General features: G+C 36.1%; 1 long non-coding RNA gene across 1 annotated transcript in view; it reads right to left on the bottom strand.

The window, feature by feature from the left end:
* The window catches only part of LOC120535502, a 47866-nt gene extending 32874 nt beyond the window's left edge, over positions 1-14992 (bottom strand). The window contains exon 1 of the long non-coding RNA XR_005634914.1: positions 14833-14992. This is a non-coding gene — a long non-coding RNA (uncharacterized LOC120535502). The remainder of the gene's footprint in view (positions 1-14832) is intronic.
* Positions 14993-16555: the final 1563 nt, after the last annotated feature.

The following is a 16555-nucleotide window of genomic DNA, read 5'->3' as shown; positions in this document are numbered from 1 at the left end:
GCCACCCTGCACTGTTACTTTTCATCCTCCTCCCATTGGGGAAGCGACTAAAGTCCATTCGGACATGCACCTCCAGGTTCAGGAACAGTTTCTACCCAAATGCAATCAGACTCATGAACAATCAGTAATCTTGTGTCACCGCCACTGTTACCTGCACATACACTTCTGCCACTGTCTGTATTTATTCCTAGGATTCTGGTTTTATTTATTTACTTATTATATTCATTTATTTATTCTTTTTATTTTTGGTCTATATTCACTGTCTGCAGGGGCACATGCAAGCAAGCATTTCATTGTACATGGTACTTGTACTTGTACACATGACAATAAAGAATTGAAATTGAAATAGACCTGGGAAACAAACTGTCCTCATTTCTGCATAAAAATGTTGGTTTATGACTGTGCTAGTTTAACTGTAAATTACTCTAAAATGCATTGTGGAGAACAGGGGCACTCCAGCTCCCCAAACATCCAATACAAGCAAGCTTCGACACAAGTGTAAAAGAACAAGAGTTGTTATTTCTGGGAAACTCTTGTTAAGTGTTTCCCACCGACATCAACATAAGTATAGCAATAGAACACTCAGTATACAGCACTGAGTAAATGCCTTGTCTTCTTTTGTCTATCTCTCTCATTGTCCTCCTCCTCCCAACTTGGGCAGTTGGCGTCTGTTATGGAGTAGTAGAACTCCCCAGTTCACAGACTAAGTGTCTTCATTTTAAAAATAAGTAAATTTGAAAAAAAAAAACAAAAAATAAGAAACAGTTCACACAAATAAAGGAAAAAGCTGATAATACACACATAAAAAAACAAAAAAGGACTCTTCTTGTCTATGGTATTCTGTACCTCGATTACATTTCTTAAGGTTTCAGATAGGCCTGGGAAAATGAACACATTCATTTTTGTGATTAATATGACCTGTTTAACATGTTAAAAAATATTGACACATCCAGGTGCGGAAATGGAACAAACCCCTGAAGAAGTGCTTTGGTCAGGGTGGTGTTTACATGTTTCTTATTTGTGCAGATTATTTATTTGTGTGTTTAAGAATTACATACACATCCTGTACCGTATTTATATGTTACCTTTAAAAAGGTATGAAATAAAAATTTCATTTAAAAGGTTTAACATTTCATGTTATGCAGTTCTCAACGATACACCACATGTCAGTTCATTTTCTCAATTTATACATACTGACATTAGTGCAGGGGAGTGGGAGAAAAGGTCGAGGAGGAAGAAGGTTTACGGCATTCCTTGTGCAATGCTAGAGAAAAATTGTAAATATAAAAATTATGCTCTTTTTTTCCATTTCATGTTTCTGTAAGGAGATTGAATCAAAGTCATGTCATATAAGTGCTAAATAAGTTATCTCAGAGTGGCACTAAAACCAAAATAACTCTCTAGTGTCTCTGTATTTAATTCACCAGTATGTCATTAAGTTTACAGTGCTGAATGCCCTAATATAATGACAAAAATTTAGGAACAAGAAGTGTAATGATTAGCCCTATCCATGTTCAAGTTTGCAGTATATTCACTAATTTATGCAAAGAACACAACATAACCATCCAAGCAAAGCACAGTGTCAGTTTTTAAACGAGATAGCAGCTATGAAGATGTTTTTTAATGTGCCAGGAGCAAAGGTGTAAATAGAGCAGTGTTTTCCAACTGTTCTATAGTGGTAACCCAAAAGGCTCCCAAGGCACACCACAATTCTAACATCTACAAAAGCATTAAATCTATACACGTTACAAACTGTTTGAAAAATGGCAATCACAGAGCTGCTTTTATGTCAGGTTCTCCAGGTAGTTCCATCCTCCTTGGGCAGGCCTTGACCACCTGAGGAGCACGTCTCTCTCAGGTCAGGACACAGGGGCACTACAGTTATTTCCATGGTGCACCAGTTGAAAAACACTTGTGTAGAGTATAATCATCAAGCTGTTGATGGAGATGAACAATTGCGGGAAGCATTTGTGAAGTTTTCATATAAGTTTAATGTATGCCCATTTCAGAGGTGCATATTCTTTCAATTAAATCAATTAAGTCAACAGTCGTTTTGATTGTTTTTTTACTTTGAAACGTCTGTCTCATATGCTATGCCAATCTGATAATTAATACATTGGCCTTGCTTTCTTTTTACCTTCTTTTCAGCTTGCCTTTTAGGAAGGCATTCAAATTCAGGTTGTACTCGCTCCAGTAGTATTTTGTTAAAAGTTCAGGTTTAAGGTCACTATTTAAGTGTAAACTATGACATTAATTGTTTTTTAATACATTTGTGCTGATTCCACATTAGTTTTGTAATTCAGTGTGTATTTACTGCATGATTTATGTATTCATTTTATAATTACGTTTTAATGTTAGATGCAATTAATCATAATTAATTACATTTATAGAATTAATTAGTTAATTTTTTAATCAATTCCCAGCCTTAGTTTCTATCTATCACATACATTAGGACCTACATTTGACCTACGTACATAAAAGTACATGCCCTTAATGCCTATCTGAAGAACAGTTCATGGTTTCTCTCTAGCAGCCTAACCTCACTCTAAGGGCTGTTCTATTGTCATACAAAGCTAACATTAAAAACATTTCATTACCTTTAAACTACAGGGGATGGAACCACAGTATCTATGTTAAAGCTACTTTATGTTCAAATTAAGATAAATATACCATTGACTTAAAGGATTTTGCTCTTATACCCACTGCAAATTGAGAAACCTATGCTGGAGCTTGAGCAGATGATATGCACAAACTGGCCTCTCTTACAACTAAACCCTTGTGCTTCAAAGGCACAATCTGTTTATATTAATCACTAAAGCCACATTTGTTCAAATACTCTGATAGGAGCTGATTCTAACTTTTCACATAAATGACAAAGAATGGATTTAGTGTAAACACCTAAAACTACATGATAAGCAATTTTTTGAGATCATATAAAGACATTTTTTCATATGTGGCACTGAAATTCATGTCAATTCTGGTTATCCATATCTGAGTTTAAACAGATGTTGATTTTTGCTCATTGTTGTGGCTTGATGATAGTATTTTTGTGCAATCTGCAATATATTAAGAGGTAAGACTAGTATTGGAAAGACGATTATACAGGTATTAAAATGATACTTGTCTTGTTGAAAGTTCTCCACATAATGGAATTCATCCAAGCAGTTAATATAGTCTGCCACTCTTGCCTCTTCTCTAAATGGAGGTGGAGGAAATCAAAATGGCAATGCCCCTGACAGTTTCACCATCATATAGGGGTACAATTCTTGGAATTGAACCTACTGGAAAAGGAAAAAGAAAAGCTAACAACAATGGCTTATTGCAAGTTAGGAACGCATTTGTCTCTAGAATAGGACCTGGGTGGCCTGGTTAAGTGTTCACCTAGAAGAAAGACGATTAGAAAAGTAGAAGGAAAAAAAAAAGCCATCAAAAAAAGACAAGATGGCACTTGATAGAGAGAAGCAGGTGTAAAGTAGAATTAGACAATAGACAGTGGAAAGGCACTTTTATTTAAGTTTAGATAGACATTTTTAAAACCATAGCTACATGAAGGCTAGTTACTATACCAGCATTGCAGGATTTAAATTAAAAGGGTTGTATATTGCCTGCCACATTCTCTTTACACCCCTCTGTTTTTATCTCTACAATGTTTACATTTACATTTTCCTGTGCGTCCACCTGATAATCTCCTTGTCAATATATTCTGCCTGAAATAAGGAAAACTCTGCTTGACCCAAAATTCTGTGATTTCTCAAGAGCACTGGGAACCATGCCCACACTGTAACAAGGGCTTTATAATGGAGGAATGTTTGTAACAAAGGAGTGTTCCATGTCAAAAAAAAAAGATACAGTGGATACATGGGTTTTCGTTACTGACATGCTTGACTTTCATTTACAAAGATGAGATGTCACTTTACTGACCATTGGCTATAGAATGGAGCTTATAAAATATTGAAAAACAGTGTGTATAAAATATTGAAAAACATTTTTAACTGATTGAAAACTGAAGAATCCTTTCATTCCCAGACATTTAACAAGGTAAGAAAATGTTAATGAAATTTTATATCTTGGGAGAGGAAGGCTGTTACACAGAAAAATTTGAATATACACAATTGTTAAATACAGGATACAACATCGGCGGCACGGAGCCGCGGTGGTAGCGCTGCTACCTCGCAGTTAGGAGACCTGGGTTCGCTTCCCGGGTCCTCCCTGTGTGGAGTTTGCATGTTCTCCCCGTGTCTGCGTGGGTTTCCTCCGGGCGCTCCGGTTTCCTCCCATAATCCAAAGACATGCAGGTTAGGTGGATTGGCGATTCTAAATTGGCCTTGGTGTGTTTGTGTGTGTCCTGCGGTGGGTTGGCACCTTGCCCAGGATTGGTTTGTGCCCTGGGATTGGCTCCAGCAGACCCCGTGACCCTGTATTTGGATTCAGCGGGTTAGAAAATGGATGGAGGATACAACATCTGTGTGCTTTTGCCGCACCGACATCTGTTATTGGCCGGAAATGGCAAATCACTCAGTTTTAAACATCGTGTTGTAATAATGAAGTTGTTAGTGAGGCACACTGTAATTTGTGCATCTGAGTTCCCCCTGCCATCCAGGTGAGGAGACAGCAGTTCAGAACACCATTTGGATGTTATCACCAAGGAGAAGATTAGTTAGGTTAAGATCACTGCAGAATTCTTCCTCTCATATTCTGGGAATAATGGACAGAGACTTTATTTTATTTGGAAAGGAAAATGAGCCATTGTTCATGTGAGTTATTCCTCTGATTGGCCATGTTCATGGATATTTAATATGCATTTCCTGTAGCATCCAATTTAAGTTCTACATCACCTTATTAATTTTCTTTCAGATTAAGTGGTCTATTTTCTGCTGCCATCTGAAAATGCAGATGTTGTACAGAAAATACTTTAAACTGTGCAGGTATGAGGCTTCTTACCTCTGGTGTGAAGCCCTTTCAAGCTGAACAGAAGTACTGAAGAAAAGTGCAGTGTACACTAGAGAAGCTGTAACACATAGCAAGAGTATTTTTCACTTAGCTGTGAATCTCAGAGAATTAACTTTGAGCTTTTGATAATATTGTAAGAAACATTTTCTTGTTCTGTGAGAAACTGTAAAAAAAATATTGATACAAACATACTCTGTTAACATTGTTTGCTCATTTATGGGCAAGAAAGGGGAAGGTGATGGTGTTGTAAAAGAAAACACTTCTCAGAAAAGAGCCCCCCTATATACACACATACACACACAGAGTCTCTCTTTCTCTCGGCTTTTAAGAACTGCTAAAGAGTTTTCTCTCTCCTGTGTATGTATATATACATATACATATAAATATATATATATATCTTTGCTTTGTTTCAGAACACATAAACTGCAAGGAAATAAGCTACTGTACCTGGTATTGGAATAGTCATTATCATCTTATCACTATTACTTACTAATTTAACTGGATGTAGAGTTAAAACACACAGGTTGTATAATGATTTATATTAATATATATTTTCTCTTAATTACTTTGATACAAATAAATATAATTTTCAAATTATATGCTTAGCAGTTAATGTCTAATTATTATTAGTAGTGCACCAAAAGCTAGATTATCCATTCCCTGTCTAGCTATAGCCCCTTAAGAATGATCTTGTGAGGTCCTCTGTTGGTGGTAAAACTGCGTTGAAGTAATGGTTTATAAGTCCCAGTCAGCGAACAGCCATGAATATACAGGGTATTATATGGGCAGTGACACAGGTAAAAGGTTAGAGGTAACATATCAGGTTCTGACATTTTTTTCTATCACCCATTAAGAAAAGAACCTAAAAGGGTTAGTTGGTACCTATTATTTTAGGTGATCTGATCACACGATAAAACAACCTTATATAAAAGAGGATGTGTAATAAGTAAGACAATACAACAAGCACTAGTGCCATTAATGTACATTTTAAAGTGATTTAATTGTGCATTGTTATGACAAGGAGTTCCAAAGCTTGTTAAGTTCCAAAAGCCCTGACCAGTAGAGGGGGAAATCCTGTCAAGAACTTAAGACAGATACAAAAAGGGTCATATAGAATCTTTACAAAATAAAAGATTTATTATCAGAAAAAATGCTCTATAAGTACATGAAGCTCTGTGAAGCACACAAAGCCTAAAGGAGATACCAGCAATGGTAATCGAAGGCGAACATGTTCCAATATGCAATACAATAATGAAATTAAAAAAACACAGCAAAATGGAAAAATTATCCAATGAATCAAAATAGCAAAGCCCAGCAAAAACACAAGTAACACTCACCAATACTCTAGCACATTCAAAATGAACCTCAGGAACTGTGGAAGACCCTATGGATTTAGAGTGCAGAGGGCAGTTCCTGCTAGTGATTGGCAGGTTTCCCTATCTCTTGGGGGACCACTCGTAATACACAAGGAATGTAGCCCAGTTATAGAAAACAAAGCAGACAATAAACAAAAGTAACATTAGCATACCTCAATGACTCAAAAGTCCAACACAGTTTAGCAAAACAAGATCTCCAAGAAGAGAACAAACTGGTGAACTTACTATATATACATTATGGATTTATCTTCCTAGGATTCTGTTAAAACTGCCTTGACTGACTAGGCAGGTTAGTTAATACCAACATTATGAAAATCTCCACTCTTTTAGTTAGTTTTTATGTCTATGCTATTTCAACCTGTCATTCCATCTTCATTTTTGTTTGAGTTAATTTAATGAACCTTTGACCATTTCTATTTCAGTTTTAGTTATTGGTGACTTACATCATTTACATTTTTATCTTAAGGAATTATTATTGTTATTTTTTAATTTACCAAAAAGGGACATGAAGACACAGTGTGCTTATTACATAGAAATAAGATGTAGAAAAATGTGGATATACCCATAAAAGACTCAATGATGCTCTTTTTCTCCTAACCATCTCAAAATGATGTCTTAAACATTTTATAAAATGTGTATCACTCACATTGCAGTTCGCTATCTGTTTAAAAAATAGACTGTTGACTTTTTCATCACTAGGCATTTTAAACTTTGGATAAAGTACTAATGTCTTCTGAAGGCAAGTAATTCACACAACCTGCTAAAAATTCATTATTTAATAGATAACTGTACCCATGCACTCTCTCGTTTTTGTGCTCGATCAACTGAGGTAATCAGACAGCAGGTTTCTGCAGGGTGATAGATAAAGTTTTTTGATTAATGTAACTTGTCATTTTTCCTTCTTTGTGTATTATAAGTTTTTTTTTTTTTTTACTGAAGCTAGTTTAAGAGGGTTTTAAAATTTGTCAGGTTCTTTCCCTTTAATTGCGTTCCATAACCCAGACCACCGTTGTGCAATTGCTCTTGTCCCTGTCAGTATCATACTGCAATGCTTACGCAAGGCAACTGCAGATTTAAGAGAGAATGGAATCAGAAGATGGTTTATATAATCTGTCCGGGCACAATTTATGTATTCCTTCATTTATTAATTCTTTCATCAAACTGAATAGATGTACCAAAATTGAGATAAATAAAATGCTGTGCCACCGCCTTCTAAAAATCTAATGAGAGAAACATTTTGCAGAAACTGCCTTTTCCTGCTTTAATTTCTTTAAACCAATTGCACTTTTCATATCACTGCAAATAAAAACAGTGTGCTTTTTTAAAGCATTGTTGTTACAAATTTTGTCAGCTTGATGATGGACCTAATTAGTTCTAAACTGCTGTCTCTGAAATTCTTCTCTCATTCAACGGCTTGAGTTCATATCAGACATCAGGGCTTATCGAGTTTCACTGTTTTTCACAAATTAAAGTTCCTTCAAAGCAAATGACTGCCAAACTTGGACTCTTGTGGATTGTTTCTTTACGAATCATAAAGTACAAAACAAATACTGCATTAAATGTAAGCTTTTGTTTTATGTATAACACATTCCTACATCAGTTACAAAACATTTTCATCTGTCTACCAAGGGGTCCAAGAAGTAGATTTTAATTTAAAAAAAAAAACCTGGTATGTAGTATTTTTAACAAAGAAAGCACCAGACAAAAAGCTTATTATGTCAGATGAATGAAACCTTTCAAATTCAATTTTTCAAGACAATTTCAATTTTGCCTTCCTTTTTAAAATCATTCACTAATATTTCTTCCAATAAAGCAGATGCTTACTGCAATTGTTTTATTAAATTATTTTATCAAAGGTTAACCATATTTATTAAAGCATTATGACAATACTAGGGGGCTAATCCCCTGCTCTCTTCGTTCGCCAACCCCCCTTTTCTATGCTACGTATGAGCCACTTTGCATCTCTGCCGCTCGCGTTGTGAAGAGGGGGGCTGAACGAACCCCAAGGAGACACAGTCGCTCCTCCGAAACCCCCTCTTAATCGGTGATACAATGGGAAACAAACTTTTTTCTTACCTCCTCTTTGCTCGATCAGCTGCTGGCTTGCTCGCTGCTGTGCCGCGTGATCTACATTTCGCACAGCGCTTCAAACATTTAAAAGCCTGTACAGCAGCTGTCTTTGTCATCTACTCTTTGTCTTTTATTTCTGGCCCCGGGCATGGATAAATCTCTTGGCATATTTTTTTTGTTTATAATTTAAAAACAGAATAGGAATCTGAAAATATAACAACATCACATTAAATTTCGACAAACACTGAAAAGAATGATACCAAACATATATATGTGGGTTTTAAAATAAGCCAGATTTAAAGCGTGACAAAAAACATGATATAAAAAGTCACGTAAAATCGTTGCACAAAATCGTTGCACTTTTAGGCTTAGGATTTTAAATACAGTATATAGAGTGGAAATTAAAGAATGTTACATCCTTACTTTGATATTATTTTTACAAGATTTTTAATAGTCACTCTCACCTCTGTTAATGCAACATAGATCTATTGCAAACATTATCAAGAGAAAAATCATAAAATGTTTCATTAATAAAAAAATGGAAATTCTTAATATCTGGTCAGAGGTGCAGCGAGCAGCAAGAAGCAATCCATGTTTATTCACTAACAAGAGATGGTAAGTAAAATAATTTTAAATATATTCCTGTGATTTCCTCACATCATATGTCCAGTAACATGGAGGACAATGTGCTATGACTGCTAAGGGACTCCTGTGCGCTTAGCAATATGGGCTTTTAAGCAAGGCGTAAGGCATGTTGGGAATACCAAGAGTCTTCCAAGTACTCAATAACATGGGAGAGTAAGTGAGGTTGATGGTGCACTGTAATAGAATAGAAGCTCTCATTTATTCACTAACATGGGAGAGTAAGCAAAGTAGATTGCATACTGATTGCTTGGTGGCTCCTATATATTCACTTACATGAAAAGATAATTGAAGCAGAAGGCGTGCTGCAATTTATGATGAGCAGGCTTGCATTTTCTGACAGAGGAAACTAAGTGAAGCAAGTAGCTTTGGGGTGATTTCCCCTCTCCTCTCATGTAACAACATAGGAGTATAAGTGAAACAGATGGCTTGGATAAAACTGTCTTGGGATCTTTAATCAAGTTTAATTCAACCAGTTTCCATTTGCTATTGTGTACATTAGCCTATCACCAGTCAATGCCTTGTGCTTTAGAGATTATCTAGCCTTGCTACTTTTCCTTTACGGACCGAAATGTTTGTTATAGGGTCTTTAGTCAAGTTCAATTCAACCTGTTTTCATTTGTTGTTGTGTACATTAGTGTATTGCCCCATGCTTCAGAGATTATTTAGATTGGTATCTTTTCCTTTACAGACAAAAATGTTTGTGAGTACACGCTAGTCCTAAGAGTTCAATGTTCGAAGAGCAGACAGCAAGCTTCCTGTTGGAGCAGTCTGCAAAGAAGTGTACTTAGAAAAAGTAGATGGATCAAGACGTGAAATAATAGCCTGGTACAGGCAAAAGGTCAGAATCAATAATCAAATGAACTGCCTGAAAAACATTATGCTAGACAACACTTATGGTCAAAGTGGAAGGCATATGTCTGAAGGAAAACCTAGCAGGATGAATCCTGACCAAAATGAAATGTGAAGCAAATTAACAGCAATTCCTTTATTTTAAGTTTATGTTAATGCCTGGATGCTTCGTGTGCCACATTACCATCTTCAATCGACAATGTCTGATGATGCCACATGTTGCATTACAGCAATCACATGATTGCAACTGGCATGGCAACCGGTGAACAGTATGGCCACAGCTATTAGAGTCAACACTAGCAGTGCAAGTAACTACATTTTAAAGGCTAAAGCATAATGATAAAAATAAACAAACATCCAAATATTCAATATTTTGGATAATAAGTAGCAAAAAACATTCAGAATGCCAACTTTAACTGGAAGATGAAATAAGAGCACTTCCAATTATTGTGTGTTGTACAGATTTACTTTTCTTTCACTTTAATTTTATGTTTTGTTTCCCTGAGGTGATTTTGGAAAATATACATCTATTCTGGGGATTTTTAGCACAAGGATTTTGAATCTGCAATTTGTTTTTTCACTCAGAGATGACTTAATGAAGTTATATAATTGCACAATCATTGTTTTGTTACAGGTACTGCCATTTTACAATGATTTTAACCACAGTTGCTATGGCAATCCTATCAGAATTAGTCGAAGAGTGTGCAGTGTGTCACGTCACCTGAGCAACCATACAAAAATCGTTGCATGCATTTCAAATCATTAAACTCCAGTTGAAGATGTTCCTTCTGAACTTTTGTTAGTGTATTATGCTTGAAGACTGATTGCTTTGATTCTTTTTATATTTTGAATATGGAACGAAATTTTGACAATGTTTTCTGGTCCTTTTTAAAGTCAAAATATTACAGTGTTGCTTCCTCAGAGAGTTGAGTACTAGCTTTAGTTTATATTGTTGTTCATGTATTTTTTACACCCTCGATGTGAAATTCTTTAAGGTCAACTGTGGGTTTTGTGTCAAACTTAAAATGGAATACCCTTCTTTTTTACCTTCTAGTATATGAAGTATAGGGAAAGTATTGTAATCGTCCAAAGATTCAATGTTGAGATTTTGATGAATCTCAACATTTTAGACCTCCCTGACTTTCTCTTATATGAAGTATAGAGAAAGTACTGGAATCCGCAAAAAATTCCATTTTGATATTTTGATGAATCTCAATGTTTTATACCTCCCTGAGTCAGAAAATATCATTTTTGGAATTATGTCTGTGTGCCTGTGTGTGTGTGTGTGTGTGTGTGTGTATGTAAACACGATAACTCGAGTACACTTTCACTTAAGTCAACCAAATTTTGTATACAAGTTTTAGGTACAAAAAGCAGATTTATATCAAATTTTGGGTTATTTCCATTAACCACAAGTAGTAATTTACCTTTTATTCATGTAGCTGCAGAGTCTGATTTGTTCAACTTTACTTTTATAATAACTGTTCAATGTACTATTAATTTGATTTGATTTGTTGTTGATGGTTCTTTAATGTACATAATATAAAAATATAATCATTGTCTTGTGGTTTTATTCCTCAAATATCCATCCCCGTATCTGAGTATATGAGAAAGTCTAGGGGAGACCACTCCCAATTATTTGGTAAATAATTTGTAGGAAGAAAACAGGGGAAAGCAAAACATGAAAACCTATTGAATAAGCCCTCATTTTCTGCACACACCTTCTACTGTTTTTTCAAGCTAGCATGGGGTTCCCCAGCTACCACTACTGGTAGCTGTCTCATAGGCCCTTATGTTTTTCCAACACTCATTTTGTATCTTATCTTTTTGATGTGTTGCCACACTTTTTTCATTGCTAAAACTCAGTATATTCTAAAAGAGTTGGCCTTGTCTATCCTTTTGCTGGACTTCTTCTTCTGGCGCCAAGTATACAGTGTTGCTCCTTAGTGGCCCAGTTGATAAGCACACCTTAACTATGAAGAACTACTCTAGTTTAAAGGATCAAGATGACATCTGCTTTTGCACTGCTAAATGCCTGTAACTGTTTTATTATATTGACTGCAAGCATGCATGAAGAGTATAAAACCAAAACATTGGCAGCTTTCCCTCCTATGTGGTCAGGCTTAAGGGATTCTTTTGGTCACATTTTGTATACAGTATTTTGTGAGGTGTCCAAGATGACTCTGACCTCACTATTGAAATCATTAGATGAGCTCTCAAGCTCTCTGGCTGCTACATTTCTGTCTGTGGTGTTATGTTTCATAAATCCGGTTGGCACAATGTGTGCCTGTTTGCATACAACTGAGCATCCAACCATAAATAATTCTATCATCTGAAAATAACATTTGTCTTTAAGAGTCTATTTGGTTTAATTATCCTCATGCATGAAACAACAGATTAATGATTATTAATAATGTATGTTTGGCCGAGGCCTTAACTCAATAAGACTTTCAAGACTAGAATGCATTACACTTGTTTACAGGTGGAGCACAAGGAAGGAAATGTCACTTGAAGGTGAGGATCAATCTGCTAATGCAGTAAAGTCCAACACCCTAGTCATTATTCCACAATTCACCAGTAATCTGTGTACAAACTGTGAACAAAGGGTGACATCATTCTAACTAGTTGTCACTCCTGGTAACTCACACGTGTCCATTGTATGTGACAGCGCTGGTGTCATAAGTAGATTAGGTACAGAAACAAATAAGGAACTAACATGCTGTCTAGATGTTTTAAGTTATGTATAAACAACTTGCCAAGTAGTGAAATGAGTTGTCTTCAAGTACATTTGTGCAGGTTCATGGAACATTTTCTTTGCAGAGTGCTCCAATTCTCATTTCTTCTGTCTGTGATTTTTACATTTAGTGTATCTATGTTATCCATTGGGCCTTGCGCCCTGCGTTGGCTGGGATTGGCTCCAGCAGACCCCCGTGACCCTGTAGTTAGGCTATAACGGGTTGAATAATGGATGGATGGATTGATGGATATTATCCATTGGAAAGCTTAATGGCATGTACTGCTCTAGTTATACAAGCATGCCATGACTATCACTTGTTTTAATTTAAAAGGTGAGTTGATACGAAAATCAACAAATATCATCTTAGGTACTAAGATGACATAACAACCTAAGTAGTAAGGTTGAATAACACCTCTGTAAAGACAACATTTTGTTCTTGTGTATCAATATTCTATTTTCATTTATTCTGGCCTACCCTTCAGAACACTTCCTTCTTCCTTGTCTTTCTAACCAACCATAAGTAGCCTCAGATATCCAGTTCAAGTTGTAATTAACCTTACTGATAAACTGTAATGTGAATAACACGTGTAAACCATGAACTTAGATAAGAGTATAAATGCAATCATTTATACATTCCTACACACACACAGGAACCAGTACATGAAGAAAAGAGTGTTAAAATGTACTATACTCACAGAGCACACTAAAACTGAACTAGTGCATATTAGATCAACGCATACATAATACATACATACATATAAACATATAAAAACACATGGAAAAGCACATTTTTGTACAGTCAAATTCATCCATAAACAAATACTAAATTCCTGTTTAATACAGTTTGAAGAGATGCAAAAATTAAAATACTAGACAAGAAATTTGTGCACCCATCTAATTTTTTTGTGTTCGTACACAGGGTTTCATTTTATGAGGTGTTTAACATCAAAAATTGTAAAATTTTCTCTAAAGTATAATGCTATAATACTGTAGAAAACTGTGAGTCTGACTTCTAATGACTAGTCAAACCTTAGTGTTTCTAATTCTTAACTGTTATTTGTAACTGGAACAAGTATTGTCAATTTAAAAAAACATTTTAAGATTTATCAATCATACGTTCTCAGCATCCATGAAAGTGCAGCGCTAAGGCTTGCATAATTAGTAACTACTTGCACATATACAGTACCATTTCATAGTTCCAGTGCCCAAGATTCAAATTGCGGCACTGGTAGTGTCTGTGTGGAGTTTGCATGTTGTCTGCATATCCACTAGAGTTTTTTTCCATTTAATTTTTTCACACCCCATTCTAATTCTAAACTGGTCCAGTGTAGCTGAGTCTTGATGTGTGTGAATGTTGGTGTAGCTGGGATAGTCATTGGGTCCCTTTAACTCTGTTCAAACAGATTTTCTATGATTATCCTGCAAAAAATTAGTAATAAGAACGCTACGATAAGGCAAATATACTCATGAGTGTCAGTTCTTCACACACTGTCAATGGCACAATGCTTACTTGAAATGAAATAGTTGACATTTTGCTGAAAACATCTTTTCTGACAGAACTATGCAATAGATAAATAACTCCAGCTTTGGAGATGACCAGACTTTATCAGTTTAATATTTTACAATTCCACAAACTATTTAATATGACCACCTATATGTGCTGGGCCTGACATAACATGCAGTTTCTGGGCCACATCCATAGTCTTCTCAGAACACATAAATTTTATACATTTGTGGAGAACAGTCATTTACAGTGTTATCAGACACTTTAAAAGTCTGGAAATTTCATTGAAAGCTCCAAGCGATTTCAGATATAAGCAAAGAATGATATTTGGACACATTAACATTTCCTAAAGTAAAAGCTCTGATTAATTGACTAGAAGACAACACAAAACAATACACTGCAGATAACTCTGGCTTTGCCTTCCTTACTCTGTTTTCTCACTTCTAGTAAATAGGAGCACACGGTGACACAAGCTCCTTTCAGTTATGTACGCACACACACGCACACACACACCCGGCTTGCAGGTTTTTAAATATGCCTGTGCTGTGGCAAGACTATCATTTTCTCTGCAGAGACGACCGGCTTTTAAAGATGATGATGTTGATTGAGATCATTATTAGCAGAAGATGATGCATACACAAGGTAACAATAGCTGTGCTAGTGTGACTCTAATGACGGTTATGAGTCCAGATGTCACTCACCTTCACAGGCTGCAGTGCCACCTGCTGTCTCTCCTACTTTACTTCTTCTACAGAGTGCTTGCCTCTTTCACACAAGCTCATATTTACTGAACATTTGCAGATGGGTAAGCCTTTTTATATGTTTTCAGCAGGAACATTCTAGACAAAAACGTAGCCTTTTCTTTTTTGTGTGGCTAAAGACAAGCGCAGAAGAAGGCAGAAAATGAAATATTTGCCAATTCCGATTGGGTTATCTGGATTTGACTAATGAGTTCTGATTACGATGGTATCAGGGGAGTTTGAAGAAAGCAGCTAGCTCACAGGTTTTTAAAGAAAGCACAAGGTGTGACTCACTGATAATGGAAAGAAGAAGAGGTTGTTTGTTTCAGGTAAAATACTTGTGTAACATCCTGGAATAGGTTAAAAGGCACAGTGATCCATGGTCTTTAGTGGGTGGCTCAAGCAATATGACTAGCTGGCAGAAGTGCTGGGCAGTGGCCCTTATAGGCTCCTATAGATGGTATTTTAGTGTGAGCAATTTCTGACAGTGCAGCAGTTTACATAAGAGATTTTTGAATGTGAGGGTGGTCTAAGTGTGCTTACATACAGTAATTTTGTGTATTGGAAAGCTTGTCTTAGTAAACATCTTAAAAGTAAAATGACAGTGTTCATGACAATAATATTAAAGCTCTGTAGTCTATCAAGCTAAATCGTTATATACAGCGTAACCCTTATTCTGTTCAAAGAGGCAGGTACACAATTGACACTTGCATGTTAACCAGAAGCATTGCATTTTTGGCAACCATTAATTAGCTTGTCAACAGGTAGCCAAAGCCTGAAATCGTACTTCTGTTGTCAGCATTAAACGGACTTGTATCTGGACTATTATGTAAAATGATAAGTTAACTTCAGCCATTAACCTGTTACAACAGGGAGCCATCAAGTTAATATCTGCAGGTTGACCAGAGGCTTATCTTGTAAGTGGACAATCATTGTGTATTGGGCAGTGATTAACCGGAATGCATAGTTGATGTGTTGTCCACTGTGTACTGGCAAATATCTGGAAAATTAATTACAGTGAGGTTAAAGGTGTGAAACTCGGTGCCTGGAATCCCACCAAGTAATTAATTGGAGTCCAATTACAATTTCTAATGTATAAACCTCTTCTTGATAAGGTTTATTGGTTGTTTAGTTCTGAACTCACTAGGTGGGATTTAAAAAGGGATGTGCAAAATGAGCTCCCCCATGACTGCAGTGTTTTCTGAAACTCAATTTTAGCTTTGTCAGAAGTGTTTATCATCTGAAGAACTTGCTCACCTAGTCTTCCATTCCTCTTTTACCTCATTAAGTGTTTTTGCAAAAACACATTTTAGCTTTACATTTCTTTTTAATTTATTAAAAATATGAGAGGAATGAAGGTCAGTAGGAACAAGACAGAATACATGCGTGTAAATGAGAGGGAGGTCAGTGGAATAGTGAGGATGAAAGGAGTAGAGTTGGTAAAGGTGGATGAGTTTAAATACTTGGGATCAACAGTACAGTGTAATGGGGATTGTGGAAGAGAGGTGAAGAAGAGAGTGCTGGCAGGGTGGAATGGTTGGAGAAGAGTGTCAGGAGTAATTTGTGACAGACGGGTATCAGCAAGAGTGAAAGGGGAGGCCTACAGGACATTAGTGAGACCAGCTATGTTATATGGGTTGGAGACAGTGGCACTGACCAGAAAGCAGGAGACAGAGCTGGAGGT

The sequence above is a fragment of the Polypterus senegalus genome, chromosome 1 (assembly GCF_016835505.1).
Source record: "Polypterus senegalus isolate Bchr_013 chromosome 1, ASM1683550v1, whole genome shotgun sequence".
Classification (NCBI taxonomy): Eukaryota; Metazoa; Chordata; class Cladistia; order Polypteriformes; family Polypteridae; genus Polypterus; species Polypterus senegalus.
Note: the sequence above shows the minus strand (reverse complement) of the source record. Positions and strands in the feature narration are given on the sequence as shown.